The sequence below is a fragment of the Fundulus heteroclitus genome, unplaced genomic scaffold, assembly GCF_011125445.2.
Source record: "Fundulus heteroclitus isolate FHET01 unplaced genomic scaffold, MU-UCD_Fhet_4.1 scaffold_65, whole genome shotgun sequence".
NCBI lineage: Eukaryota > Metazoa > Chordata > Actinopteri > Cyprinodontiformes > Fundulidae > Fundulus > Fundulus heteroclitus.
The window spans coordinates 1,273,006-1,299,786 of record NW_023397088.1 but is presented as its reverse complement, the minus strand read 5'-3'; the positions used below and the strand labels follow the sequence as shown (position 1 = coordinate 1,299,786).

The 26,781-nt window shown below is 42.2% G+C and overlaps 1 protein-coding gene and 1 long non-coding RNA gene across 2 annotated transcripts in view; both read right to left on the bottom strand.

The window, feature by feature from the left end:
- The window catches only part of LOC105923771, a gene marked incomplete at its 3' end in the record, with an annotated part of 780,934 nt that overhangs the window by 534,720 nt on the left and 219,433 nt on the right, over positions 1-26,781 (bottom strand). The gene's annotated exons all lie outside the window — the stretch shown is intronic.
- LOC118561522 lies at positions 22,779-23,902 on the bottom strand. The gene is made up of 2 exons (XR_004930105.1): positions 23,863-23,902; positions 22,779-22,916 (listed from the first exon to the last, which is right to left on the bottom strand). It is a non-coding gene; the product is annotated as an uncharacterized LOC118561522 (long non-coding RNA).

The following is a 26,781-nucleotide window of genomic DNA, read 5'->3' as shown; positions in this document are numbered from 1 at the left end:
CCACCTTAAAGCTGCTTCAGGGCAGATCTGAGGGAAAGAGGAGCTGAAGAGTTCAGCAGATGTTAAAGCTTCATGTCTCCCAGCTCAGCTTCATGCTGCTCTTCATGTGTCCCTGCAGGAAGCTGCTGCTCTCCCTCTGTATGCCATGCAGCAGCGCCACCTGCTGTCCACACCAACTAACTGCAGCCATCAATCCTTCCTGTCTGCATCTGCTTCAGTTTGTCTTTAAACCATCATCTGTGTTGCTGCTCTGCTGGAATCAGACAGGAATCATGGAGGAAAGTTCAGATCTCTGCAGGAAGGAACTAAAAGATCATCTGAACTGAACGCAGTCAGAAAAAGATGGAAAAGCTGCAAATATTCAGCAACTTGGGGATCATGATTTCCCTGCTGTAACCTACCTGACCTTTGACCTCACAGAGCCCAGCCTGGAGGATCTTCTCCATCACTGTCACTATTTAAACGAGCAAATCAATCATCTGTTGCTCAGATAGAAAAGTTCAAACTGTTATGTTGAGGAAAGTTTCTCTCCTATCCTTGCTTTCTAAATGCCAACAGCCTGACAAAAGGATTCAATCTATGTTGCGCGGTTGAAGGCCTGATTGTGTTTAGTCTCAGAGAGAGAGCCAAGGTTGAGGAGCACAGATAGCGGTAGGCAGAAAGGAAAGCTGCAGGCGTCGGGGAGTCGCTCTTGAAGGCTGCCTCTAGTGAGCCAGATCTAGAAAAGAACATTTCTCTGTCTAGTTAGAGCAGATTGAACATCTTCCACAGACTGGTTCTGTTCTCCCTGCAAGGATCCAGTAAATGCTGATTAATGAAGACCACCCATCTCCTCCTTGTTAATTCAGAATAGTCATTTATTTCCATAAACAGGTCCATAAAGTCACGTCTTCATCTTCAAACGTCCTTGATCCTCAGCGAGCTCTGAGCAACCAGAGCTAACCTTCTGGTCTGAGCATCAAGTGTTGGAGGAAAGAAACCTGCCTAAAACCAGCAAAGTTCAACCAGGAAATAAAGCCACAGAAGTGAGAAAGTTTCCTTTAGACCTCGTCTACAAAAGCTTTAGAAGCCAAACTGTCAGATATTTAGCAGATAGAAGCTGCAGCCGTAGAACAGGATCCTAAAGAAGCACTTTGCAGATTTTCCTGCTTTCATTTCTAATCATCAGAGGATGGAACAAGTCGCTGCTTTGCCTCTTTTTTCATCACTCCACCATTTGGACTTTTTCCCTCTGCAAGGTCTGCAGCTGGAAAGTTAGTGAGAACTGCTTTTCTAACTATTGCTCTGTTTTCTCTTCTGCTGGGGAGTCCAGAGTCCGTCTGAGCAGCAGAACCGGTTCCCCTCGTCTCTCATTTAGCTTCTTAAATGCACATGAGCAGCAACACTGGAAAAAACTGAACTTTATTAAAAAAATCTTCCTCCCAGAATCATGTCTACAAAGTAGCTAAAAGCTGAGCTCCTGGTTCTGATTCTGCTTTTGTTCTGATCGGTTCTGGATCCGTTCAAAGCTAAAGATGATATTTGTGTTTAAAAGGTCATCAAAAATAAAATTAAACATTTAACTTCATGAAGAATATTTTAAAGTTGTTCAAAGGTTCTGAGGAAACAAACCAAAGGCAGCAGGAGATGGTTTCCACATTCCTCAGACAAGGATCATTATTTAATGTCTAGAACTGGACCAGAACCAGCCAGCCAGGTTCTGCTCCTTTAGCCAAATCAATACATGGTTCTGGTCGGATGGTATTAAGGTTTTAGGACAATAAACAACTGCAACATATTTCCATCATTATCAACAGGGTTTAGTGCTTTCATTTGCTTTGTTCTGGTTCTGAACGCTAAAAGTTCTGGTCCAAATGGTCCTATCAGCTGATTAACACACATATTAAACCAAACCTTCCTGCATCTTTGTCTTTTTATTCCACATGGCAGCTGCCCGCTAACCTTTAGCTAACATATTTATTATAAAATCAGCAGTAAAGGTTCTCCTGAGGAGATCCATATAGAACCAGAACCGATCTCATAGAACCTCTGCAGGTTTTAGAACCAGCTGCTATTTGTTTTAAAGTCAGTCAGGCTGTTATCAGCCAGTGAGCTGAACCACCTTAATGACTCCATCTAACAGACTAGTAACACAGCAGTAATAACGCCATCAGTGGAAATATGGAACATACTAATAAACTGAGATTTAGAGATGAAAATATGAATCTTAGTTATTGATCACAGGTTCTACAGCGGCTGGGTTCTGGTCCACAGAGCTGGATAGAAAAACAGGCTCAGAATAGACGTCTATTTTCCAGGTAGAAGCAGCAAATCTTCTAATGGACATGTGGAGGTAAAACAGCTACAGAACAGATATTTACTTCCTTTAAACAGAGCCTCTGCCTCCAGATTGGAGAAAATTACAGATTTATTCCTGACAAACGTTTCATTGCAGAGAAAAACACAGCAGGGATGATTCTAGGAGGAATATGTTGCTTTCTTTAACTTGTTGTTCATTTTATATTGATTTATTGATATTGATTTATTGATATTGATCAGATTTCCATCTCTGGGTTAAAGCGTTTCTTTTCTCTAATCAGTAACAGCTTCATGTTCTACATCACAGAACTATGTTCACTAAAGCAACACTTTTTAGAACCAAGTTAATGATGGAAAAGGACAATAATATGTAGAGATGACGGTTAACAGTGAAGCAAACAGAACCAGAACTGTTGTGGGAACTGAGCGGGTCCAGAACGGTGCCTCCTTCCTGTTTTCCCTCCTTTCATGCCAACAGCAGCGTGCTGTGTGTTTTCTCCCTGGCCATAAATGCCCTCATGGTGGCCCACAGCCCTCTAGATCTCAACCTGCAGCAGCACTGAGCGACCAAACGTCTCAGCAAATTCCTGCATGTAGTGGAAGTTCAGCGCTGAGCAAATATTCTCCCTGGGTCCAAAAAACAGCCAAAGTTCTGGTTTCACCGCAGCATTTCCACCGTTCTCCAAGATCTCAGTCCAGACTCACCGCAGATCTGATCCTTGTTAAGGTTTAGAGATTAAAAAGTTAAAGGCCAACCGAGCAGCACCACAGAACTCACTGGTAGAAACTGGATTCTACTGAACAACCTCAACCTGCAGTCGGGTTCCTGAGCCCGCTCCAGGGTCCGACTCCTACAGAACCGCCTGGAACCAAAACGTCTTTAAATGAAACTCTGTTAGGACTGTAAACTTTTCTGCAGTAAAAGCCCATTCTCTAGTTTCTAAGGTTCTGTTTTAATGAGCCTTTCATGGACCACGGTACCTTGATCCATAACAGAACCACGGCTGCTGCTTCTTCTCTGGGTTCTGCTGGGTTCTGGTGTCGTGTGATGACTGCAGCTCTGTGATGTCCTCACAGTCTGATTTCTAAATGATGAACAATGACAAGCGGTCGGCTCTTTGGCCAAATCTCCATCTGGCTTCATGTTGAGCTGCTGGAACTGGGCTAGAAAAGCTGAAGGATGGAAACATTTCTGAGAGCCTCCATGTTGCTTTGCTCCCCATTCTAGAAGCTCCCAGCTTTCAGCTTCCTCTGACTCCCAGAAGCAGAGATTTCTATTTGCTGGATTAAAGATGGAGTTTTATCTAACATCAGGGCTGTTAGAACTGCAGCTCTTCTCTTCCTAAAATGCAGCGTCTTATTTCTAACGGTTCTACCTTCAGACTTCAGAGTCTCCCTTCAGTCCAACTCTGCAGTCTGCTCACTGCTCAGAGAAAACCTTCAACTGCTTCTGCTGCTAGGAAAGTTTACACACCATCAAAGCTGAGCACATTCATTTTCTCTGGCTTTTCATCCACACATCAGCTGCTCAACATCCATCACCTGCTGCAGAGTCCTGCTAGCAAACTTAGTTACAATACAGGCCCCTGCTAAAGTATTCACACCCCATTAAACTTTGTCTCATTTTATCAGCTGACCACCACAAACTGCTGATTTTATTGGGATTTTATTTGGCAGATCAACACAAAGCAGCACATCCAGGCTCATTAGTGGAAACTTTTTTACACTGAATAACTTTATCTAATAAAACTGAAAATGTCTCATCAGTCCACAGAATATTTCCCCAAAAGTCTTGATGATCATCAAGATGTTTTTGGTAAATGTGAGACGGGTCTTTGGGTTCTTCTGGGTCAGCAGTGGTTCTGGTCTTGGACCTCTCCCATGGAGGCCATTTTTCCAAGTTTCTCTCTAATTGTTGAATCCTGACCTCTGACCTTAACTGAGGCAGTGAGTCCTGCAGAGCTTCAGATGTTGTTCTGGTTCCTCTGGGACCTCCTGGATGAGTCCTTGTTAAATCACTCAGTCATTTAGATTTTACTCAGATTTTTATGCTAGATGTGCTTCGTTCCACAGGCTCGTTTTTTAGCTCGGCTTTTTTCACTTCATTCCACTATTCAGTTTAGAGCATTTTATGATTCTAGATTCAAACTAAAGGCAGCTGACCACATGGAGAATTGTGATTTTCTGGTTAAATTTCATGTGTGAAACATTTATAAATGTACTAAAATTGAATGTTTTGGCCTCTTTTAATGTTTTGTTTCCCCACGTGTTAAAATGACTGCTATGCTGGTTAAGGCTAGTGTCTCGTGTTTTGTATTAAACGATTGCCTTTCTCCTTGATCTGACTTTCTAGCTTTATTCATCTGTATCAGTCTGTTGAATATTTCTCCATCATTATTCTTCTGGTGCTTCAACTTGCAGACGGTCCCTAAGCATCTGCGGAGCAGCGAGCTCTGCATAGAGTCCAATGTAATTCTCCCAGCGCGGTGGGAGACTCGTTTTGAGGAAACTACGATTGTAGCTCACTGTCTGCCTTGCTGTGGTTGCAGAGAGGTGTCGCTTTGTAGAAGAAATGATCCTCCGATGAGTTCTTGACCCGGAAAAGCCCAATCTGTGAATATCTTTCTAACTTTAGCGAAGTGATGTGAACTGGCTCCGCCGTCTGTTGCTCCGCATCTAGAAACCCTGCGTGCTGCGGTGACGTCACAGACTCGGTGCTCGTTAACCGCCAGATGATTAACAGGAAATCAGTTCTTGAAATGAATAAACGCTTGTGTCCATTTCCTCGTTTTCTCCGTCAAAGTAAACTTTGTTGTTAAGCAGCTTCCATGAATTTGGGGCGTCTGCAGGATTCTATGTGGAGGCGGCGCACAAACCATCAGCGCACCTGAGCCACACCAACACTACTCCTACCACATGATGCGTGTGGCGCACAGAAACAGCACATCCATCCACACCATGGCCCAGTGCGCACCACGTGACGCACGCTCTCACCAACAAACGTAGAGATATGCCCACACAGCTGATTTCTAAGCAGTGATGCCAGGAACGCGTTACTTAGTAGTGCGTTACTCTATTGTGCCTACTTTTTTTAATGAAGATCAAACAAACGCGTTACTTTTTCCAAACTAGTAATCAGATTAAAATTCCTTATCCAATCCACTCTACGTTACTTTTTTGGTGATTTTACTTTGGGGGGGAAAATGGTTTGCTTCTCTGAGAGTGACGTTGCGTCACCTCCACCACACGAGGAAAGACGCAACCGGTGACACACACGTCAATAACAATGCAGGGAGAGGAAAGGTGTGCGTTTTCCAGCTGGAAATATAGTCCTTACTTTGAGTTTGTGTCATCTAAAGATGATAATATCAAGGTTGGTTGTACTCTCTGTGCTGGTGACAAAGTGTTATCCAGCTTCAAAAACACGACGTCAAACCTGAAGTAACCTTTGACCTCACAGCACAGCGCAGTCAAACTAAGCGGCTTTGACTGCAGGTGGTTCCAAGCAAAGAGCCGTGACTGCAGGAGGGCCCCTGCCAGCCAAACAACAAAAGCTGCACTTCGCTGCCAAAGCAGTAAGTGGTGGAGAGCTGAAGAAGTTGGTTGGGCGATATGTTGTTGAAGAAATGCTGCCCTTAAACACTGTTGATTGGCCCTCGTTTGGTGCCGTCATAAAGCAGATTCCTACCACTATCAGTGCCGAGCTGCCCCACACAACATCCTTTTCATCTGACCTGGAGAAGGAGAATGCAGAGATGGAGAGAAGTCTAAAAGCTGCGCTGAAAGATGTCCACTTTGTTTCCACTGCTGCTGATATCTGGTCTGCTAACAACAGAAGCTATCTGGGCCTAACGCTCCACTGAATCAGTAAATCCACATCGGAGCGCAACAAGGCAAGGCAAGGCAAGGCAAGGCAAGGCAAGGCAAATTTATTTATATAGCACAATTCAGTACAGAGACAATGCAAAGTGCTTTACATGATTAAAATATTGGAAAATAAAACAGAATAAAAGCAAGTAGGGATAGTGTAGAAACAAAAAAAGAACATTTGAAAACAGTAAAACATTTTAACTTGAACATTCAAAGGCAATTCTAAACAAATGTGTTTTTAATCTTGATTTAAAGGAACTCAGGCTTTCTGCACTTTTACAGTTTTCTGGAAGTTTGTTCCAGATAAGTGGAGCATAGGAACTAAATGCTGCTTCTCCATGTTTGGTTCTGGTTCTAGGTATGCAGAGCAGGCTGGAGCCAGAAGACCTGAGTGGTCTGGAGGGTTTATACGCTGATAACAAGTCTGTGATGTATTTAGGTGCTAAGCCATTTAGAGATTTATAGACTAACAGAAGTATTTTAAAGTCTATTCTCTGAGATACAGGGAGCCAGTGTAAGGACTTTAGAACTGGGGTTATGTGCTCTACTTTCTTAGTCTTAGTGAGAACGCGGGCAGCAGCGTTCTGGATCAGCTGCAGCTGTCTGATCCACTTTTTAGGCAGACCTGTAAAAACACTGTTGCAGTAATCAATTCTACTAAAAATAAACGCATGGATTAGTTTTTCCAGATCCTGCTGAGACATCAGTCCTTTAATCCTAGAGATGTTCTTCAGGTGGTAGAAAGCTGACCTTGTAATTGTCTTTAGATGCTTTTGGAGGTTCAGGTCTGAGTCCATCACTACTCCCAGATTTCGGGCCTGATCAGTGGTTTTTAGCTGAAGCGACTGAAGCTGTGACCTAACTTTTGATCTCTCCTCTATTGGTCCAAATATTATTACTTCTGTTTTGTTTTTGTTCAACTGAAGAAAATTTTGACACATCCATGCATTGATTTCTTCTAGGCATTTACTCAGTGCTTGAATTGGTTCATAGTCACCTGGTGACATGGTGATGTAGAGCTGTGTGTCGTCTGCATAGTTATGGTAGCTGATGTTGTTATTTTTTATTATCTGGGCTAGAGGGAGCATGTAGATATTGAAGAGGAGGGGACCCAGGATGGACCCTTGGGGAACCCCACATGTGATTTTTGTAATCTTCGATGTAAAGTTACCTACTGATACAAAAAAGTCCCTGTCCTTTAAGTAGGATTTAAACCAGTGGAGAGCTGTAGCAGAGAGGCCGACCCAGTTCTCCAGGCGCTCTAACAGAATGGAGTGATCAACAGTATCAAATGCTGCACTGAGGTCCAATAGTACCAGCACAGTGGTTCTTCCACAGTCTGTATTTATATGGATGTCATTAAAAACCTTGATAAGGGCGGTCTCTGTACTGTGGTGAGCACGGAAGCCTGACTGGAAACCATCAAAGCGGCTGGTCGTAGTTAAGAAGGTGTTTAATTGTTGAAATACAACTTTTTCAATAATCTTACTGATAAAGGGGAGGTTTGAGATGGGCCTGTAGTTCTGGAGTAGAAGTTTGTCTAAATTGTTCTTTTTCAGCAGTGGTTTGATAATTGCTGTTTTTAGGGACTGGGGGAAAACACCTGACAGAAGGGACGCGTTTATTATCTGAGTCAAATCAGACGCTATAACAGGTAAAACTTTTTTAAAGAAAGCTGTGGGTAGAACATCAAGGCAGCTGGAGGAGGAACTTAACTGCTGAATGATCTGCTCTAAGCTTATGTGGTTTATTTCGCTGAAATGGGACATTTTGTCAGAAATAGTTCCAGCTGAATAAAGCATTGGTTCTGGTGTTGATATGGTAGTACAAAGTGATCCTCTAATTTTTAGGATTTTTTCAGTAAAGAAGTTAGCAAATTCGTTGCAGGCCCTGGTGGAGTGGAGTTCGGAAGTCACTGACACAGGAGGATTTGTTAGCCTGTCAACTGTGGAAAATAAGACACGAGCATTATTAATGTTTTTCTTGATGATCTCAGAGAAGAAAGATTCTCTTGCATTTTTCAGTTGTAAGTTATATCTGTAAAGTCTCTCTTTATAGATGTCGTAGTGAACTAGGAGTCTATTCTTTCTCCACCTGCGTTCAGCTTTTCGACATTCCCTTTTTTCACTTCTAACTGATGGAGCATTTCTCCAAGGAGATTTTTTCTTCCCGGGAAAAAACTTCACTTTGACTGGAGCAATGCAGTTAATGATGTCTGAGACTTTAGACTGAAAGTTATCTACTAGCTCATCTACTGAGTTGCAGCCCAAGGTTGAAGTATCAGAGTAAGCTTGAATAAAAGTTTCCGCGGCATTGTCCTTAAAGGTGCGTTTTCTTACGATGTCCCTTTGGCTAAATGAGTCGCTGGTAATTATGCTTTCAAAGGTAACAGAAAAGTGATCGGATAAGGCAACATCAGTTACATTGACCTGTGAAATCTTTAGACCTTTAGTGATGATCAAGTCTAAAATATGTCCCTGTTTGTGTGTTGGCTGTTTAACGTGTTGACTTAAACCAAAGTTTCTAAGTGTGTCACACAGTTCTTTTGCACTTCTGTCTTCAGGGTTGTCAACGTGAAAGTTGAAGTCTCCAACAATAATTAAACAGTCATAATCAACACATATCACAGACAGCAGGTCACTAAAATCATTAAAAAAGTTTGATGTGGACTTAGGAGGCCTGTACACATTCAGAAACATAGTTCGTACCGGGCCCTTTACCTGGAGAGCCAAATGTTCAAAAGAGTCAAATTTTCCTAAAAACACCTTTTTACACTTTAGTGAATCATTAAACAATGTTGCTACTCCTCCACCTTTCCTTTGCTGTCTGCTCTCACAAAGAAAACTGTAGTTTGGAGGAGTCGACTCCATCAGTATAGCTGCTTCACTAAATTCATGCAGCCATGTTTCTGTTAAAAACATTACATCAAGATCATTGTCAATAATGAAGTCATTAATTAAAAGGGATTTTCCTGACAGAGATCTAATATTTAATAAACCCAGTTTATATGACTTAGTGGTTGATGATGTCTCTGTGACAGGTTGCATCTGACAGTTTATGATTTTTAAGTATTTGTTCCTGTTTATCCTTTTGTTTTTCTTATTTCTGCCACGTATTATCACAGATATTCCATAATCTCCGGCGAAAGGCCCCGGCTGATGCTGGGAACTCTCATGTCTGATAAACATGTGGCCAGGGCCCAATCTGTATCACAGCGAAGTAATTTGGAGTTCCTCAGTACCAGAGTGTTCTGTGATACGTGGAGGAGGAGGATCTGAGGCTCTGAGGCCTTTGGAGAATCCTGGTTTATTCACAGCAGAATGGCTATGTGGAGAGGATGTCATCTGTAGGCCAATCTTAAATACTTTGTTCATGTTATGAGAAAATTCCAGAAAAGGAACTTCTGGGCTTTGTGGAGAAGAAGGGGAGGCGGGTCCAGTCTGGACCGGTGTTTGTGAAGATGGAGGTTCTTGGTCCTTTCGTTGTCCTGCTGAGATCTGGGATGAATCGTCCTGTAGCTCTGACGATGCCTCTTTCTGTGTCATCTTTCTGGCCATCTTTATCTTGGCTTGTTCGGGCTGCACTGGGCTTATCATTTGTTTTGGCACTGGATGTTCCTTGTTTTGGGACAAAGCTGATGACGCATGGTTCACAGAATAGAAGGCTGCATCAGCATGTCGGAGAATTCACGGTAGACACACGTATGATGTGATCGGTGCAGAAATGGAAAACATCCACTCTTCTTATGGATTACTCAACAAAGTAGCTGCAACAGTGACCGATAACGGATCCAACTTTGTTAAAGCGTTTCAAGTTTATCGGCCAGCTGAAGAGTCTGATGATGATGATGAGGAGGAGACGGGGGAGGAAGAGTCCACTTCCACAGACGATGCTGTCATTTTCTGGGATGTGTCAGAAATCCTCTCAGCTGAGAACCAAAGTGACGGCCAGCTGTGTCTCCCACCCCACCGCAGATGTGCTTCACACACCATAAACATCATTTCCACCAATGATGTGGAGAAATATTTAACAAGCAATGCAGAGAGCAAGGCTGTGTTCAGGAGCAGCAACATGCACAGCTCTCTGGACCAAATCAAGGAGATCTAGCCTTGCATCAGAAGCAGTGGAGGAAGTCAGTGAAAGAAAGCTGCTGCTACCAACATCCACAAGGTGGAATTCATTTTCTGATGCTGTGAATAGAATCATAGAAATGCCCATGAGTGAGCTGAACATGCTGTGCACCAAGCTGGGAGTTAAGTGTTTCAAAGACAAAGAGTAGCAGTTCCTCCATGAATACTGCTCTGTCATGAAGCCTATGACTGCAGCCCTAGACATTCTGCAAGGTGACTGCCCATGTGGGACTTTACTGGCCACACTTGAAGTCCTGATGCAGAGGACCCTGGCAGGTAAAGATGTCCTCTCCAGGATGACTGCAGGCCTTCCAGATGCCACAGTGAAGGCATGTTCCATCTTACACTGCTAATGAATATGGAACAGAATATTCAGTGTCATTGCAATTCTGGGATAAGAAGATAAAATGAATACAAATTTTAATAAGTAACCTAAAACAAAATGTGATCCATGATACTGATCCCACAGTACAAGTAATACATTGAAATTACTTTTTGGCCTTATAGCCATAAACATACAGAATCTATTATATTTTTCAGGCTATCCATATTGGTTTTGCTGCTGTGCTGGATGACAAAGATGATCTTCTCACAGCTGCCAGTTGTCCAGAATTTAAACTTGGATGGCTTAGAGCTGCAGGTAGGAAGGATCTAGTAAAAGAACTTCTAACAACTGCTCCTGCTGCACAGAGTCCTCCAGGTGTGGCCTCCACATCTGCCAGCCAAGGTGAGATGGACTTTTTCTCCTTTGAGGTGGAGCCAGAGGATGACACCTACTCTGCAGAAAAGGAAGTCATGGACTACCTGAGCTCAGCATATGACCTTCACATTCTGCATCAGTTTTCAAACAGAAAGAATATTTTCTTGAAGTATAACACTCCAACCCCATCAAGTGCTCCTGTGGAGCGGCTTTTCAGTCTTGGAGGTTTGCTGCTCACGCCTAGGAGAAATAGACTTTCTGATAAGACGTTTGAAAAACTTCTGTTAATGAGCTACAACCACTGGTTCAATGGCACCACTCCACTGTTTCACTTCTAGCCATTACAGAATAAAAATAAAACAAAGAAACAAATGCAGACAATAGAGGTTACATTTGGTGTTCTAAGCTGTTGCTCTTTTGTAGAACCACACTTTGCTGCTCTACTGCTGTAAATAACAGGTTCAGTGTTTATAAAATGTTTGCTGTTCTCTTGGAAAGGTTTAATAATAGCTAGATTAAAAAACAGTGTGAACAATGTTGATTATAAATGGCATATTTTGCATTTACAATGTAAGCTGTTCAATATAGCTGGTCTCTCAACGCTATTGATCAAATTTTTTCAACTGGAAAGCAAAGGACCGGGGAGCGTGCCTGTCCCGACGGAACTTTTTTTGCGGGATACATCTTGGACCCGTGGCAGAAATGGTCCACGGTGTGCCTCTCAATTCTTTCTGTTGAGGACGTCGAAGATGTCTACTTATTCGGATTTATGATACTTGGATTCCTCATTTTTGGCTTTGGAGGATATTTAATGTATCAACACCTTCAAAAGCTGCTGGCGGTAAATATGGCCCTGATGAGACTGCCAGTGGCAGTCGACGCGATCACGAGGTCGTTGAATGAACAAAACGGACGGCTTGATAAGCTGACCGCGGTTGTGGTACAGAGGTGAGATGGGATAAAACCTGGAAGTGTGAACGTTACTAGCCCATCGATTGGATTATTGGAATATTGGATCCTGGAGCCAGCGGCGAAAAGACTCTAAGGCTGACAGAAAAGTTGGTGTCAGCTTGTTCTCATAACAAATTCTGTTTTCTTCAAATCGGACTCCCCGCTATCAAATTCTCCCTGGTTGTTATGGCGACATCGCACAAATTCCCTGCTACCCCACATTCCTGCGGACATCTGTGGAGGAGTCAAGCCGGAGCGGCAGAGTGATAAGACTTTCCACCAAGGACACTTGCCTGCCGGAGGACGGCCTTCATGGACATACAGATTTCCACACAACATGCACCCAGACACACATATGCTCACAAATACAGATGACTTACCCGACCAGAACTCAAATGTTTACCTTCTGCATATATGTGTCTCGTCATTGATTGTGCTTTTTGTGCAAATGAGGTTTTTTTGTCGGATGCTTCACATTTTGTGTGGAAACACAAATTGTGCAGCACCTGTCTTTTTTTCTCTCCTCCACTAGCCCAGTGTAAATCTTTTTTCAACAGATCTCAAGGCAGCGCCTAGGGACCCCGTGTAAAGCGGGGTCTGGGGCAGTTTGGGGAACGCACCTCACGGCTAGCGCTCATGTAGCAGCGGCCGACTGTGTGTGTTCCTGGCAACGCAAGGCCTCAGTCAATCGTTCCCCCAAAATGTTTGTTAAGTGTATGTGATGGACGGTTGTACTGGAACTGAAATTTCGATTGTAATGCAAATTGCAGTTGACTAATAAAATTGATTGATTGATTGATTGATTGATTGATATCAGGATCTAGGGACTGTTATTTTATTTAAACAATTTTTTTTTTTTTTGTGAAGTCAAGGACTGTCTTTTTTTATTTTTTCAAAAATGTGTATGTTAAGTAAGCTAAAAAATACTTTTTATTCTTTTTCAAAAAGTATTTTCGCAAAGTCAAAAGGGATATATATTTTTGAAAAACATACTGTTTTCAGTTAAAGTTCTTAATTTGAACTTAAAATTTCAGAAGTTGTTAATTTTATTGATGTAAATTTGCTTCAAATAAAGTGAGTATTGGCTAAACTGGTTATGGTCTTTATGGTGAGGTGTGGGGGGGGGCTCGTTGCCGGCAGCTGTAAAGGTAATGTAGCACTTTTAACCCCAAAGTTAGGAAGAAACCAAATTCTCTAGGTTCAGAAAGTTGGACTCTGAGTGGAAGTTGGACAATGATCATTTATTGCATTCAACAAGTATTATTTCTTTTAATACAAAGAATTAAAACAATACCAACAAAACAGAGCTCTTTGATAAACAAAAATATAATAGAAAAGGTAAAATAAAAGTGTCCTTTTCTTCGATGCCAGAAGAAAAGCTTTGTTCTGTGTGGTGTATGTGTTGTCTGTTCATTTACTCTTCTACTACCCGGGTAGGTTTTAGTTCGTATTGAGCGCGCTTATCTGTATCAGAGAAGTAGGAAGATGTCTGCAGTTCTTGTGAAGTTGATCCCGTTCTCCTTTCCTGTCGCCACTGAAACATGGAAGGCTCAGAATTCTTCCTGTAGATCAATTCCTGATCCAGCAGAAATATAAAACCAATCTACACACATGGTGCAGAAACTAATTTCTATTAGTACTATATTCATCACTACTCTTACTCTGATTCTCTGCATTTTATTAACCAAATCATTGTAAATGATAGTGTACAAAACTTTAGTGTTACTTCAACACAATTATACATTAAGAACTTATATTCTTAACACAAATGGACTTCACAGTCTTTTAAAGCAGCATTTGTATCAATATCCAGCTTTTAAATCAATATTTATCTTTTTTAACTAGAACACTTTATGTATTTTAACCTTTTTAACCATGAATACATTTTATCCATTCACTCTTTTTAATCATCATGAGTATTTGAATAACCACAATGAAATAAATCACATTATGTACACAAAAACAGTACATAAGAACAATGTTCTTGCATCTTACCATCAAATTTTATCTCTCTCTGTGTCTAATGACACAGTAGCATTGTAGGCTACCTGTGCTAGCATAGCAAGCTACCCGCGATTAGCGTTAGCACTGTAATTAGCCATCTTTTCAGTTATTTTTCATAAAGCACAATGATACACAGTACCACGGTGGGTCAAACATTGGATAATAACTCCGACTGGTTTTATGGAACTGCCTCAGCAAATAACATCCTCACTCCTACAAGCTAATAAGCGAAGCCCAGCATCTTAACATGCTAGCACGTAGCCCAACTCTTAGCGGAGTTCAGAGGGCTTATATGTGGTCGAAGCAGCTCCTCTCTTCCTCTCAAGGCTCATAAGATTCTCTCTCCTAATAACGAAAGATTTATGAACACTCTACACGAAAATGTATTGTAAATTTATGAGTTTGACTTTATGTTCTTACTCAGTCTAATTAGCTCAACTGGTGTGTTGCTCTCGGCTCGGTCTATCAGTGTGAGTGTTTATGCTCACTGGCGGTGACCTGATACAAAGCGCCACCATGTGGTAAGAGGTAGTAACTACAGGTTTGTTTCTCTTTTTCTTTTAAATTACATACATGGGTCTGGTAACCATGTGGGTTACAGTAAATTATAAAGTAACTTGTAATCTAACTCAGTTACTTTTATATTTAAGTAATCAGTCTTGTAACTTAGTTAGTTTTCAAAGGAATAATCAGTAATCAGGTTACTTTTCCTAAGTAACTGTTTCTAACACATTCCAAAAGGAAGAAAAGTGCTAAGCCTTCACACACGGGTTAAATCCTAACCCACAGCTTAACTCCTAACCCTGATCTGCGTGATCAAGTCTGCGTGATGCTGGTGAGAAGGAGGACTGCCATTCCCAGGTTGGGGCGCTGTGTCTGTGACATCCAGCGGAGCAGCTGAAGCCACAACATTCGCTTCATTTCTGCTCTCTGGAAAACCTTTCAACCACATTTAACAGCTTAAAAGTCAGTTTTTATTTTTAGTTAGCTTCACTGCACAGTCACAGTAAGCTCATGGAAAAAGCCTCAGTCAGCAGAAAAGTAAATTCACTAATTAAATGTTACTAAGGACATGTGTAGGTTTAGCCATAAAAGACAATTTCTAACAGTTTCTTCACAGTTTTGGTCATAATAAAGGGAAAAAAATAATTCTGCTCAGACTCTTTAAATCAGTAAAATCATGTAGGGTAGCAGCCGTCCAGCTGCAGACCCACTGAATGGTTTTCTTTCCTCACCATCTCCAGTGTTAGAAGACCGGCCAAGTTGGTTTCTGCAGCGCAGCGCCAAACTGTGTCCTTGCACCAGTGGAGATTATTTCCTGTTGTCCTGTTCAGGATTTAGATATCAGTTGCTTTTATTGATGATCAGCATTCTCAATAAATCACCTGGATAACAATGACAGGTGAACAGCGACGTTCAGAGAGAAGCCATTTATTTCACTAATAACACACTTTACCGCTGATGAACACAGAGAAATACCTTTCCACTCCTTTCTGTGGAAAAAGGAGCTCCTTCATATTCCTGAGCTCTGCACTTTGTTACAGAATTTACATTTTAAAAGATTTTTCTAAGTTACCTTTGGACTTATTGTGATGATTAAAAGGCTCCAGGTGAACATTACTATATGAAAACAATGAGCAGGTTTTATGTTTTGAGGCAATTTCCTGACCCACATGCAGAATGACACAGAGAGCAGTTAAAGTGAAGAAGGTTTATTTCCAAAGATTCAGTAAAGGAGTCAAATCCACCAAGGTGAGCTCAGCATTTCCAGAATCCGCTTTGGGTAATATCAGTAGTTTATTAAATAATGATTGTAGTATTTTCAGGTACATCTGAAATAATTAGAATATCATGAAAAAGTATAATATGAACACTCATTTTAGAAAATAAAACTCATATATTATATAGATTTCTTCCACTTCAGTGCAAACTTTCCTTCCATCAGAACAGAGGACTTCAGACACTGAGCAACAGTCCAGCTGTTTCTCTCCTCAGTCCAGCTCAGACGTTTGTAGCCCATGTGGAGGATCCGTCTGTGTGTGGCGGCTCCTGATGCACCGACTCCAGCCTCAGTCCACTCCTTATGAAGCTCCCAGATTCTTGGATGGATTCTGCTTCAATCCTCTCAAGGCTGCGCTTCTCCCTGCTGCTGCTGCACCTTTTCCTACCACACTTCTTCCTTCCACTCAACTTTCTAGGAATCCTTGGATCCAGAACTGTGTGAAGCAGCAGCTTCTTCAGCAATGACCTTTTGTGTCTTGCCCTCCTTGTGGGGGGTGTCAGTGAGCGTCTTCTGGACCTCTGTCCAGTCAGCAGTCTTCCCCATGATGGTGTCGCCTACTGACCCAGACTGAGACCATTTAGAGGCTCAGGAAACCGCTGCAGGTGTTTGGAGTTAATTAGCTGATTAGGGTGGAACACCAGGAGATTTCATTATTTAACACTTTTACTATATTCTAATTTTATTAAACGGAATTTTGGGTTTTCATTCTTTGTAAACAAGAATTTTTAAAATTACAATAAATAAAGGCTTGAAATATTTCACTCTGTGTAACAAATCTATGAGTTCCACTTTCTGGAATGAGTGATAAAATAGAACTTTTTCACAATATTCAACATTTGTTAAATATACTTATAACTGACCCGATTAGAATTATATAATTATAATTATTTATAAATATTCAAGTTTTTTTAATTACATATTTTTAGTAAGAAATTTTCAAATTTCACATGTCTATATTATAAAATTAAAAATATTCAGATATTTGGACTAACTCTGGTAAACTGAAGTCATGTCACAATGATGGACATTTTAAAGTATTTTCACATCAGACAATAATAGATGGAGGGTGTAACGGTTTGGGTTGTGTGGAAGGATGGAGATGAGGCATAGGCTCGTTGAGACGTTCAGAAACTCACGACCACATTGGTACTGGAAATTCCACAATGCGGTCCTTTAATGAATTCTCTTCACCAACCTTACAAAGCCCGGTTGAACGGCTGCTATTTTATCAAACAATGACATGAGCAGAGTTCCAACAACCTAAAACGTCACTAAATAAAATAGGATGCTAACATAACCGCCTCCGTTTTGCATATATATCTCCCGCGCTCTCTACATAGAAAAACAGTGGCGCATACATATGACGTCACTAGTGAGACTGTAGTGTCTTAAAGAGATATATACAATTACGGTTGTTACAAGGGTTATTTAATAAACATTAAATAACTTGAAAACCTGCGTAATGGCCCAACACTAAATCAAGCTTTTTAAACCCTCCTGCTGTTTTTACCAGAGGTTAACGTGCTCTACAGAGCCCTGGTGGAGAATCCATTTCCCAGTTTGGTCACTACTACTCCTGACCAAGAACCTTAGCGGCTCTTTGGGACCAATGTGATGATGGGACAGCAGGCCCAGCAGGTCCAAAGGTTGGACATCATGATAGAAACTGCAGAGCAGATTTCTTAGAAAGGATTTCTATTAAAGCCTCATGCAAGGCTCATGTTGAATATTCTCTTAGATGTCGTCCAAGTTCTTTATTATCTCATTAGAAAATGTGCTGACAAATCAGAAATTCATCAGTGATTGTTGCTGTTTCTGATTCAGACTGATGGCACCATGATGGTGACAATGGATGCCAACTTTGGCCTTGTGAGAAAAAGGAGCTCTGGAAGAAGTGTGACAGAGGCCTTGATGGTAGCAGCATGTTTGTGAGGATGATGAAGATGGAGAAGAAGATCTCCTGTCACATCCTGATGGCTCCAAACCAACTGAAGGGAGAAAATATTGTCATATTTCTCCTGTCATTCCTGTGTCATCAGTCCTCATTGCCTCTAAATGATGTTTCTGATAGAGAACAAACTGATTTCTGCATTTGCAGATGTTAAGTGTTGGGATCCTGAGTTTCTTTGAGATAATCTGGATTTTGTTCCAGTTATAATAGTTTGACTGACGACCTCTGTTTTCTCCATTGATCAGGACTGTAGCAACTTCAAAGCTGCAAATTTACTTGGATCCAAAAGCAGCAAAGCAAACGTGACGTAACTGGTGTATGTGGAGCTGCTGCCGCCATGAAATACCATTAATGTTGTTGAACATGACTGGTGGAGAAAGGTGCGTTCATTAATCTGTGCAGAAGTCATTACCTGTGGTTAAAAATGGAAAAGCCTCAAATGCTTTCCAGAAATGCTGAATTCTCTGTTTTTTCCTCTATTTTCTCATGTATTGGTGATGGCCGAGTAGTGTCCATGTTATTCTGAGCAACAGAAAACTAATGAGTCCAACAGCGCCACCTAGTCACACTAGGAATAAAACAGCTTTGACATCGCAGGGGTGAGCAGTGCATTTAAAAGCAACAAGATTAAAAGTTTAACAACTGTACTAGGATAAAAATAAAGCCTACAAAGTGTACAGTGGATGATCGCTAAAAGCTTTGCTAAAAGTGCAACGGCCCGTTTAAAAATGGTTCCAAAGTGCAGCAGCAAAACTAAAAGCTCCAGCGGTGTCAGCAGTCAGAGGGTACCGAGGACCAGCCGCTCCCGCTCGGCGTCCTTCTGCAGTCCACCCCCCAGCTATCCATCCAGCGGTAGAGCCGGTGGGGCCAGCGTCTCCCCCGAGCCTCTTCTCCATCCTGCCCTCGTCCCTGGCTCGGATGGCTCCGCCTCCATCCAGCCAACGTGCGCAGCAACGTCAGCGACAGGTCCCGGCTCAGGTGCGCCTCCTCACCATGGCCCCACTACGGCCTCGCTGCTCCCGGTCCCGGGCTTTACTTCTGCCTCCACCCAGTCTGGATCTGCCGCGTCCCCATCACTGCTCGTTCTCGTCGCGGTGCCGGTAAACGGCGATTCTCTGATGATGCCTCCGCTGCTTCCTCCCCATCACATCTGGGCTGCCGGCCGGCCGGCCGGGCGCTCTGTCTCTCTCTCCTCCTCCCGTCACTGGCTGTGGCCGCCCCTTTTCTTCCTGTCTCCCATCACTCATGATGGGATACACCTGTGGAATCAGTCGCTGGCCAGAGGGAGGGAGTAGGAACCGGTGTCTCCTTCAAAAAGCATGCACACAAATATCCACCAAGCATGCGACAAAGCAAAGCTGGAACCACAACATGCACATAAAACAGCCTCCTTCCTACACATTGATCAGTTTGTTCTTCTGGAAACAGGCTTGCAGATCCACAATCTGTCATCAGTGAGCTGCTGAAAAGATGTCAGGACAAAAACATTCATCTGCATTTCATAGACGACGTTGAACATTTATTGGCAATCAAGTGAGACACGACCTGCTGATGTTTGATTCTAATGGATGTTTTAAAGCTAGAAACTGAACCAAAGCATCCAGATAACTTGTTAAACTTCTGCTTTTAAACTCAGTTTTGACTAAATCTAGTAATCCCTGTTTGATGCATGAATCATTTTAATAACTCCTCATTTTAACCCCAACTTTAACTTTAAAATTCAACACATCTAAAATGATTTTCTATCTTTCTGCCTGTCTGCTTGGATGCCAGATGTCGTCTTTCTCAGGTTATAAAGTTATTTATGTAACAGGGAGACGATCTAAGGATCCAGGTTCTGTAGAGCAGCTTCTGGTTCTGGTCCGTCTGAAATGTCCGGACAGGAAAGGAGAAAAAAAGGAAATGATTCATGTTTGAATTTATGATGAAAAGAGAAAATCTCTTTTCCTTCTTCAACGTCCACAGTGGACTTCATGAGGAGCTGCAGGTGAAGGTTTTACCCCCACAGTCCCTAAACAGGATTAAAATCTATGTTCTGACCTCAGCAGAGCAGAGCTGCATGATGAGCCACAGATCCAACAGAACCAGAACCGTTCTGCAGGAAGAACAGAGAAAATCCTCCAAACAAGATCTGAAAGTCTCTGAGCTGCTGCAGAAAGTGTTTCCATGCTCACCAAAGGAGAAGCTGGAGCAGATCAAACTTTATCTTTACTCACTTTTAGATTTTACCTTCAGAAAGAAGGAAATAAAAAAGATTTGATTTAAAATCATGAAGAAAAGCTTCATCCTCTGATTGAAGAAACCATCATTTACTCACTGAGCTGTTTGCAGCAACAGATAAAATGACCAGAGCTGCCCAAACATTTGCAGAAAACATCTAAAATATCCTGAAAAACCTCCAGAAACTGCATCACAATGAAGCAAACATGCAGCCTGAAAACTTTAGAGTTGAGCTTTATTTCAGATTTCTTGGTTACAGGCTGAAAATGAACCAGAGAGAAAAAAGATCAACTTTGCAGTTTCATCAGATTCAGATCAAAACTACATGGAGCCACTAAATGCAGCTTAGTTTTCATTTCATCCTCATTGGTCCACAGAGACAAACAATATCAGACACTAAATGACAGACATGATCAGATAAACAGGATCAACATCTCTAAGGTCAGAGTTCATCATCAGGATCCAGTCAGAGTCTCTTTAAACTCAAACTGCTGCAGCTTCAACCTCTGGATCATCAGGACAGCTCAGCTTCTCTCCTCTACTAAGATGATCCCCACCACTTCCTGCAGAGAGAAGAAGGAGCAACAGAGGAGATCAGTGAGTGTTTCCAGCCTCTGGAAGCTGAACATGAACATCTCATCTGTTTGTGAAACATCAGCTGACTAAGAAACATGGAGGCTGTCCCTGAACACATCTGGATGAAACTACTGAGAGAAGGACACATGTCCAGATGTGCTGAGTGGACTTCAGCAGAGCTTCTGCTCTGTAGAAAGACCACATGGTGACTAAATGTAATGATGGGCTGTGAAATCAGTGATTTGCAGGCTGCAGTCAGACTGATCTCAGAGCTGTGACTAAGATGAAACTGATCAGCTGTTTCCTGTTGAAATGAGAGAACAAAGAGTCTGAGATCAGATCTGATGCTCCACAGCTTGATGAATGAGGACCACTGTCTCTAGACATGGTGGAAGGCTGTCAGCTGGAATCCAGCTGCATTTCCTGGAGACATGAACACAACAACAACAGTCATCTTCACATGGACACAAACACAGGAACACAACAAGCTGCTGGCTCCTCTGATTGGCTGATTGTTGTCTTTGTGTCCAATCAGGAAGCCTGTCACCATTCTCCTCCCACTGAGAAGCTGCAGCTTTACTGGAAACACTGGATCTTTGCTTTGGTACCAACTGGGTTCAGAACAGTTCTGCTGACAGCAGCTGGACTCACTCCAACCATCTACTTACACAGATTTCAGTTTGTAGTCTGGACTCTTTACAAGATCCTGCAGCTGCTGAACATCTGACTCCTTCAGGTTGTTCCATCTCAGGTCCAGTTCTGTCAGATGGGACGGGTTGGACTTCAGCGCCAAACACAGAGAATCACAGCTGATCTTTGACAAACTGCAGCTCCACAATCTGAGTAAAGAATAAAAGATGTGAGCTGAAGCCACCAGGATGCAGGTTCTAACAGTCCAACAGAACCAGTTAAAGAACTCTCATTAATATTAATGACAACAAGCTGCTGCTTCAATAAAGACCTGCTGACTTCAGCTCTTCAACAATCAACAATATCAGAACTTTCAACAGTTAAAACTTGTTTAGCAGTTTTTACAGTCCTGGGGTCTCATTTATAAAACTTTGTGTGGAATCTGTACTAAAAGTGTACACCAAGAAAAAGAAAATTGAGTATGGCAAAAATATTCAGATTTATAAAACCATGCACTCACACACCAGCAGCCATTTTCCTTTCTAGATCACAGCTGTACCTGTACATTTGGTACCAGGTTCTGGCTCAGGTTCTGCCCTCTACACGCCCAGATTCAACCAGAAACGGTCGATGCAAAGCACCTCATGAATGTTAATGTGTAGAAAATGTGTCAGCTGATCATTTTTTCATCATGGTGACGTGGCAGCCATGGAGAAAAAGCAAAGAAACGTTGGGAAAATTTCCCAGAGAGGCGTTTATTAAATGTGGAAATCAGAGGTAAAAGCTCAGATGTTGTCCACATTAAAACAAGTTGTTAATAAGCTGTTAAAATAAGTTGTTAAAAAGTAAACAACGCTGTGCTCCGTGTTGAAATTCCCCTGTGGCTGTGGGTTCAGATCCACATTCAGAGGAGAGAGGTTTCCCCTCCATTATTAACCCCCCTCCCCCCCTAAAAAGGTGATGACTGCCTGGGTGTGAGCAGAAAGCCTCCTTCTCTGCTCTCTGGGGGTTGGAGAGCTGCCTTTCAGCTCCTCAGAGGGAGGTGGAGCCACTTTCCCCTGTGGGTAACAGCACAATGCATGCTGGGAGTCAGAAGCAGGATATTGGCCAGTCCTCATTATTGGCCAGGAAATATTTGATCCCTGAAAGCGTTTCCTCAATTCTCCATCTGCACGGTCTTCCAGCAGTGCCAATGCATCCAGCGAGCAGCATTACGCACGAGTGTGTTTGACTGTTTCCAGCAATTAAAGTGATTGCTGCTCACCTCGTCACAATAATCTGTGGAACACGTCACCCTGGTGATCATTGGAGAGAGGAATGTGAACGTAGAAAACCAGAGAAAATGTTTGCAGACTTTGATTTAAGATTTAAGATGGCTTATGGGCATTTTTATTTATTTGAAATGTCCCAGATGTATTTAAGAGTCACCAGGACAAGAATGAATAATACTGAGGTTTTGAATGCTTCTGATCAGGATGATCTATGATTAAAGTCTGATATGGAGTGAAATGAACGTCTGAGAGGAATCCTCATGCAGGTTGGCTGTAATTCACCACTTCACCATCTGCGTCACCAATTTCCCCGTCTCCAAAATGAGCGTACGCCTGGGTCAGAGTTGGCATGAGGACCACACATTTTCCCCTCAAGTTCATTTTTATAGATCCCAACTTTTGATGGAAAGTGGCGTACGCACATTTCAGGTCCATTTTGTGTGTATCAAGCTTTCTAAATGACAGCCCTGCTGACTTCAGCTCTTCAACTCTGTCAGCTCCACCAGCAGCTCCATCAATACAAACTCAGGTTCTGCAGCCAAATTATTCAAGTTTCACAGAAAACAAACAAGTCAGCAGCAATTGTGGAGGAAATATGAACAAATGGAGATTAATGCAGATAAATGAACTATTTTAATTATTCCACAGCCATAAAAACATGATGTCATGGAGAATATTTAATGTAAACTGACTTTAGGAGCTGAAAGCCCAGAACCAGAACCTGGTACTGTGACATGTTGTGTCTGAGTGTTTTAGTCAGTAAAATCCTTCCAGAGCTTCTAAAAGTGCTGAAGCATCAATCAGGGATTATATATTTGTTCCTGTCAGACAGATTCCAGGAGCTGAAATTCACTTTTCTAAACTGGGTTGAATCCCCTCTGACCCGCTTCACATGAGGGGGATTTATACACACTGGGGGTCCGAATGCTGTCCGGTTCTGACCTGAGATCAGGGCTCAGACTCAGTTACACAGAGAGACAACATTAAAAACTGGCTCCAAGTCCAGGAACAAACTCAGGAAATATTTATTAGAATAGAAGATCTGAACTTTGTTTTTCAGCTGAATTATATCCAATTATTCACAGAAATATAAACTCAACTATTTTAAAATCATCCTATTGAAAATGTAGAAAAAGTGATTTAATTAAGTTTTAAAGATATTAAAAACCTTCAAATAAATGAAACATCAGTATTTTTCATTTCTTCTATCTTCCTCTTTCTCAGTTCTGGATAAAAACTGTAACCCTAAACTGAAATTAAACTCATTGTTTCATGTTTTCTGCTGATTATTTAATAAATCCTGGCAGGAAGTTGGAAACAGAAAGAAACTTTAACTGGAGCAAAGCAGTGAAGAAGAAAGCAGACTTTACCATGAAGATCCTCAGTGTGGATCAGTAGAATATCAGCCAGATGTCTGCAGTTTAGTGTCAACACAACTTTCACATCACAAATATCAGAACTAAAACATGGAGTCTGACCTCAATATCTGTAGTTTGCAGAGGGGAGTCTGGAGAAAACCACAGAGCTCCTTCACTCCAGCATCTTTCAGGTCGTTTCCACTCAGGTCCAGTTCTGTCAGATGGGAGGGGTTGGACTTCAGAGCCAATCCCACAGAAGAACAGCTGATCTCTGACAACCTGCAGCTCCTCAATCTGAATAAAGAATAAAAGATGTGAGCTGAAGCCACCAGGATGCAGGTTAAAACTGAAATATGAACAAATAATTATTAAAATGTAGAAAATTAATTTCCCTGAATGTAAAAGTCCCAGAAACATGATGAACTGATGTCTGATATTTGATCCAGTAGAACTGATTTAAAGAGTTAAACCCAGCAGAACCAGAACATGTTATCATGACGTGTTGTTAGAATATTTCAGTCGGGCCTTCAGTGGTTCTGAGCTGGAACCAAACTGGACTTTAATAAGCAAAGTGTGACATCAGAGCTGTTAATTAATGCTGCTGTGATTGAATGGAAGCAGCTCATTTTCACAGTGACAGTAACCTTCTATTGAGGGGAACTGAGGGATTTATCTGAAGGATCAACAGCTGCAATAATTACACTTCACTCATTTCTAAACACATGAATACATGACTGAGAACAGAAGCGCTTCTACCTGTTCTACTGTCACACAGGATGCTGCATCACAAACAGAACCAGTCTGATATCAATGTTATCAGCAAAGAAAGCAGAACAAATTCCCAACAAACATCAGATTTCTTCATCCAACCATCCAAGCTGAGATTTAACTGGAGGCCAACAGTTCAGAGCTCAATGTTGCTTCAGTCCAGAAGGTGGAGCCCAGAACAAATGGACCTTTTCCAGTTTTTACTCTGCAGAACATCTGGACCACATTCAGACTCTTCAGGAAAAATGCTGCTTATTTTTTCCTGGACTTTCCTGCTTGTGTCTCTGACTCCTTTATTGTCGGCTATATTAGATGATGCTGGATTCATGGTGAGGATATTTACAGAGAGTCTGCAGTCATTTCAACAAGTCCTCCCATTGTTTAGATCCTGGCTCACTGAAAAGGGCTCCTAGAAAGTAGAGCTGAACAATATCAGGAGAACATGGCTGTACAACGAGCAGACAGGACCCACCGGACTCTGGTTAGGAACATTTTTACTCCAACTTCCCAGAAACCCCTACACCACTCCCATATCTGTCATGGTGGTTCATCTGGACCTTTTCTCTCCATGGTTCTGACCTCCTCAACCCTCTTTCTCCTAGAAATCCATCATCCTGCCTGTCTGGGTCATCTTGGGGTTCTGGGACCTCCTGTAGTTTGGCTGCTGGGCCGAACCAACAAACTCCAGCAAGAAGCTCCTTCTAACAGCTCCAACACTGAACATCTCTAGCTGGGCAGTCTTTCCATGAAGCTTTCTGCTTTCAGCCACATCCACCACACTCTTTTCCTCCCAGCTTCTCTGGCTTTGGTCCCGTTCTGACTGCTGCCGGGTCTGGCTCTTTATTTTTCTCATCTTGGTCCTTCTGGCGTCCATGTTGGATCTGCTCCCCTCTGCTGTGCTGCTGAGCAGAACTGTTTATGGTTCTTCACAGTTTCCCTCTGCTGGACTTTTTCTTTGGCCTTTGTGAGCGTTAACTCAGAGTCCATTGGTACCGGTTCAGACAGCTTTATGTCCTTTTATCCCAGCTACAGTTCTGGCCCGTATGAGTTCTTCTTCCAGTTCTCCAGAACCACAGTTTGCTGCCAGTTTGTGTCCAGCTGTAATAAATGGTTCTGCTCTCTCTCCATCTTGGTGACGTCTGGAACTGAACTGGGCTCTTTTAAAGATGATGGAGGATTTCCCCACATAGTGCTGCTCAAACACAGCTTTTCCAGCTCCAGGCATCTTTTCTCTGCTCTAGTCAAAGGTCCAACAGCTAAAATGTCATCTGCAGCTTCTCCCACAGCAAACAGGAGGGAACTAACTTGATCTTCCTCACATTTCTCATCTAGAGCTGCTGCAGTCTGAAACCTCTCCAATCTTCTGGCCCACCTCGCCCGTTCTGCAGGACAGGAGAAGTCCAACGGTTCTGGAGGGGTTACTTGTACTGCCGTCTCCATCTTTGTTCTTCTATCCCTGGTTTCCTCACCTTCAGGATGTAAACCTCTGGATGTGTTGTCTCTCGGTACCTCTCCCTCAGCCCACATGGGCCCGTCAGGACCACATCCTAGCAACACCAGCAGCTATAGTGAGGTGGTCAGCTTAGCGCTGGCTTTCAGTAGTGATGGTCTGCTTGAAGCTGAAGCTCTGGAGCATTTGTCAGAAACAGCAACACAGTCCTTCAGAAGAACTTTGTTGGGGCTTGATTCATGGGGCCGGGTCATGGGTCAATGAAGTCCAAAGCTTCATTTGGGACGTCATTGATCTGGTGGTTCAGCACCTGCTTCATGGCTTTCAGCAGAAGTCCATCATGTGTAACAGCCGCTCCATGTAGCTCTATAATGAACCAGCAGGTTAAATAGGGATGTAGTACTATGGACCGGGCCCTGGAACCTTTAATCATGGCTCAGCGTACCACCTATTCACAGGAGATACTACTTGTTATTTATTTAGATTTCTCCTCAATAATTACTGTTTAGTTTAATGCTGCTGCCTCCACTTAGCAGCAATTTATCAATTTATAAACCTTAGATAACCTACGAAGAATTAAACTTTAGTCCATTCTAATCTGATGTTAGAAACACTCCCATGAAATGGAAAATAAAGTAATATATAACTGGAAAACAAAACAGAAATTCAGGAAATACATTTAGATGAATGTTTTAGTAAAACAATAATAATTAAATTAAAAATAATTCCAATCACACCAAATGTGATCTCAGCAGTGTCACAATAGTTTCTAACAATATTCACCTCTCATGTTTATCAGGTCAAACTGCTCTCAGTCCAAA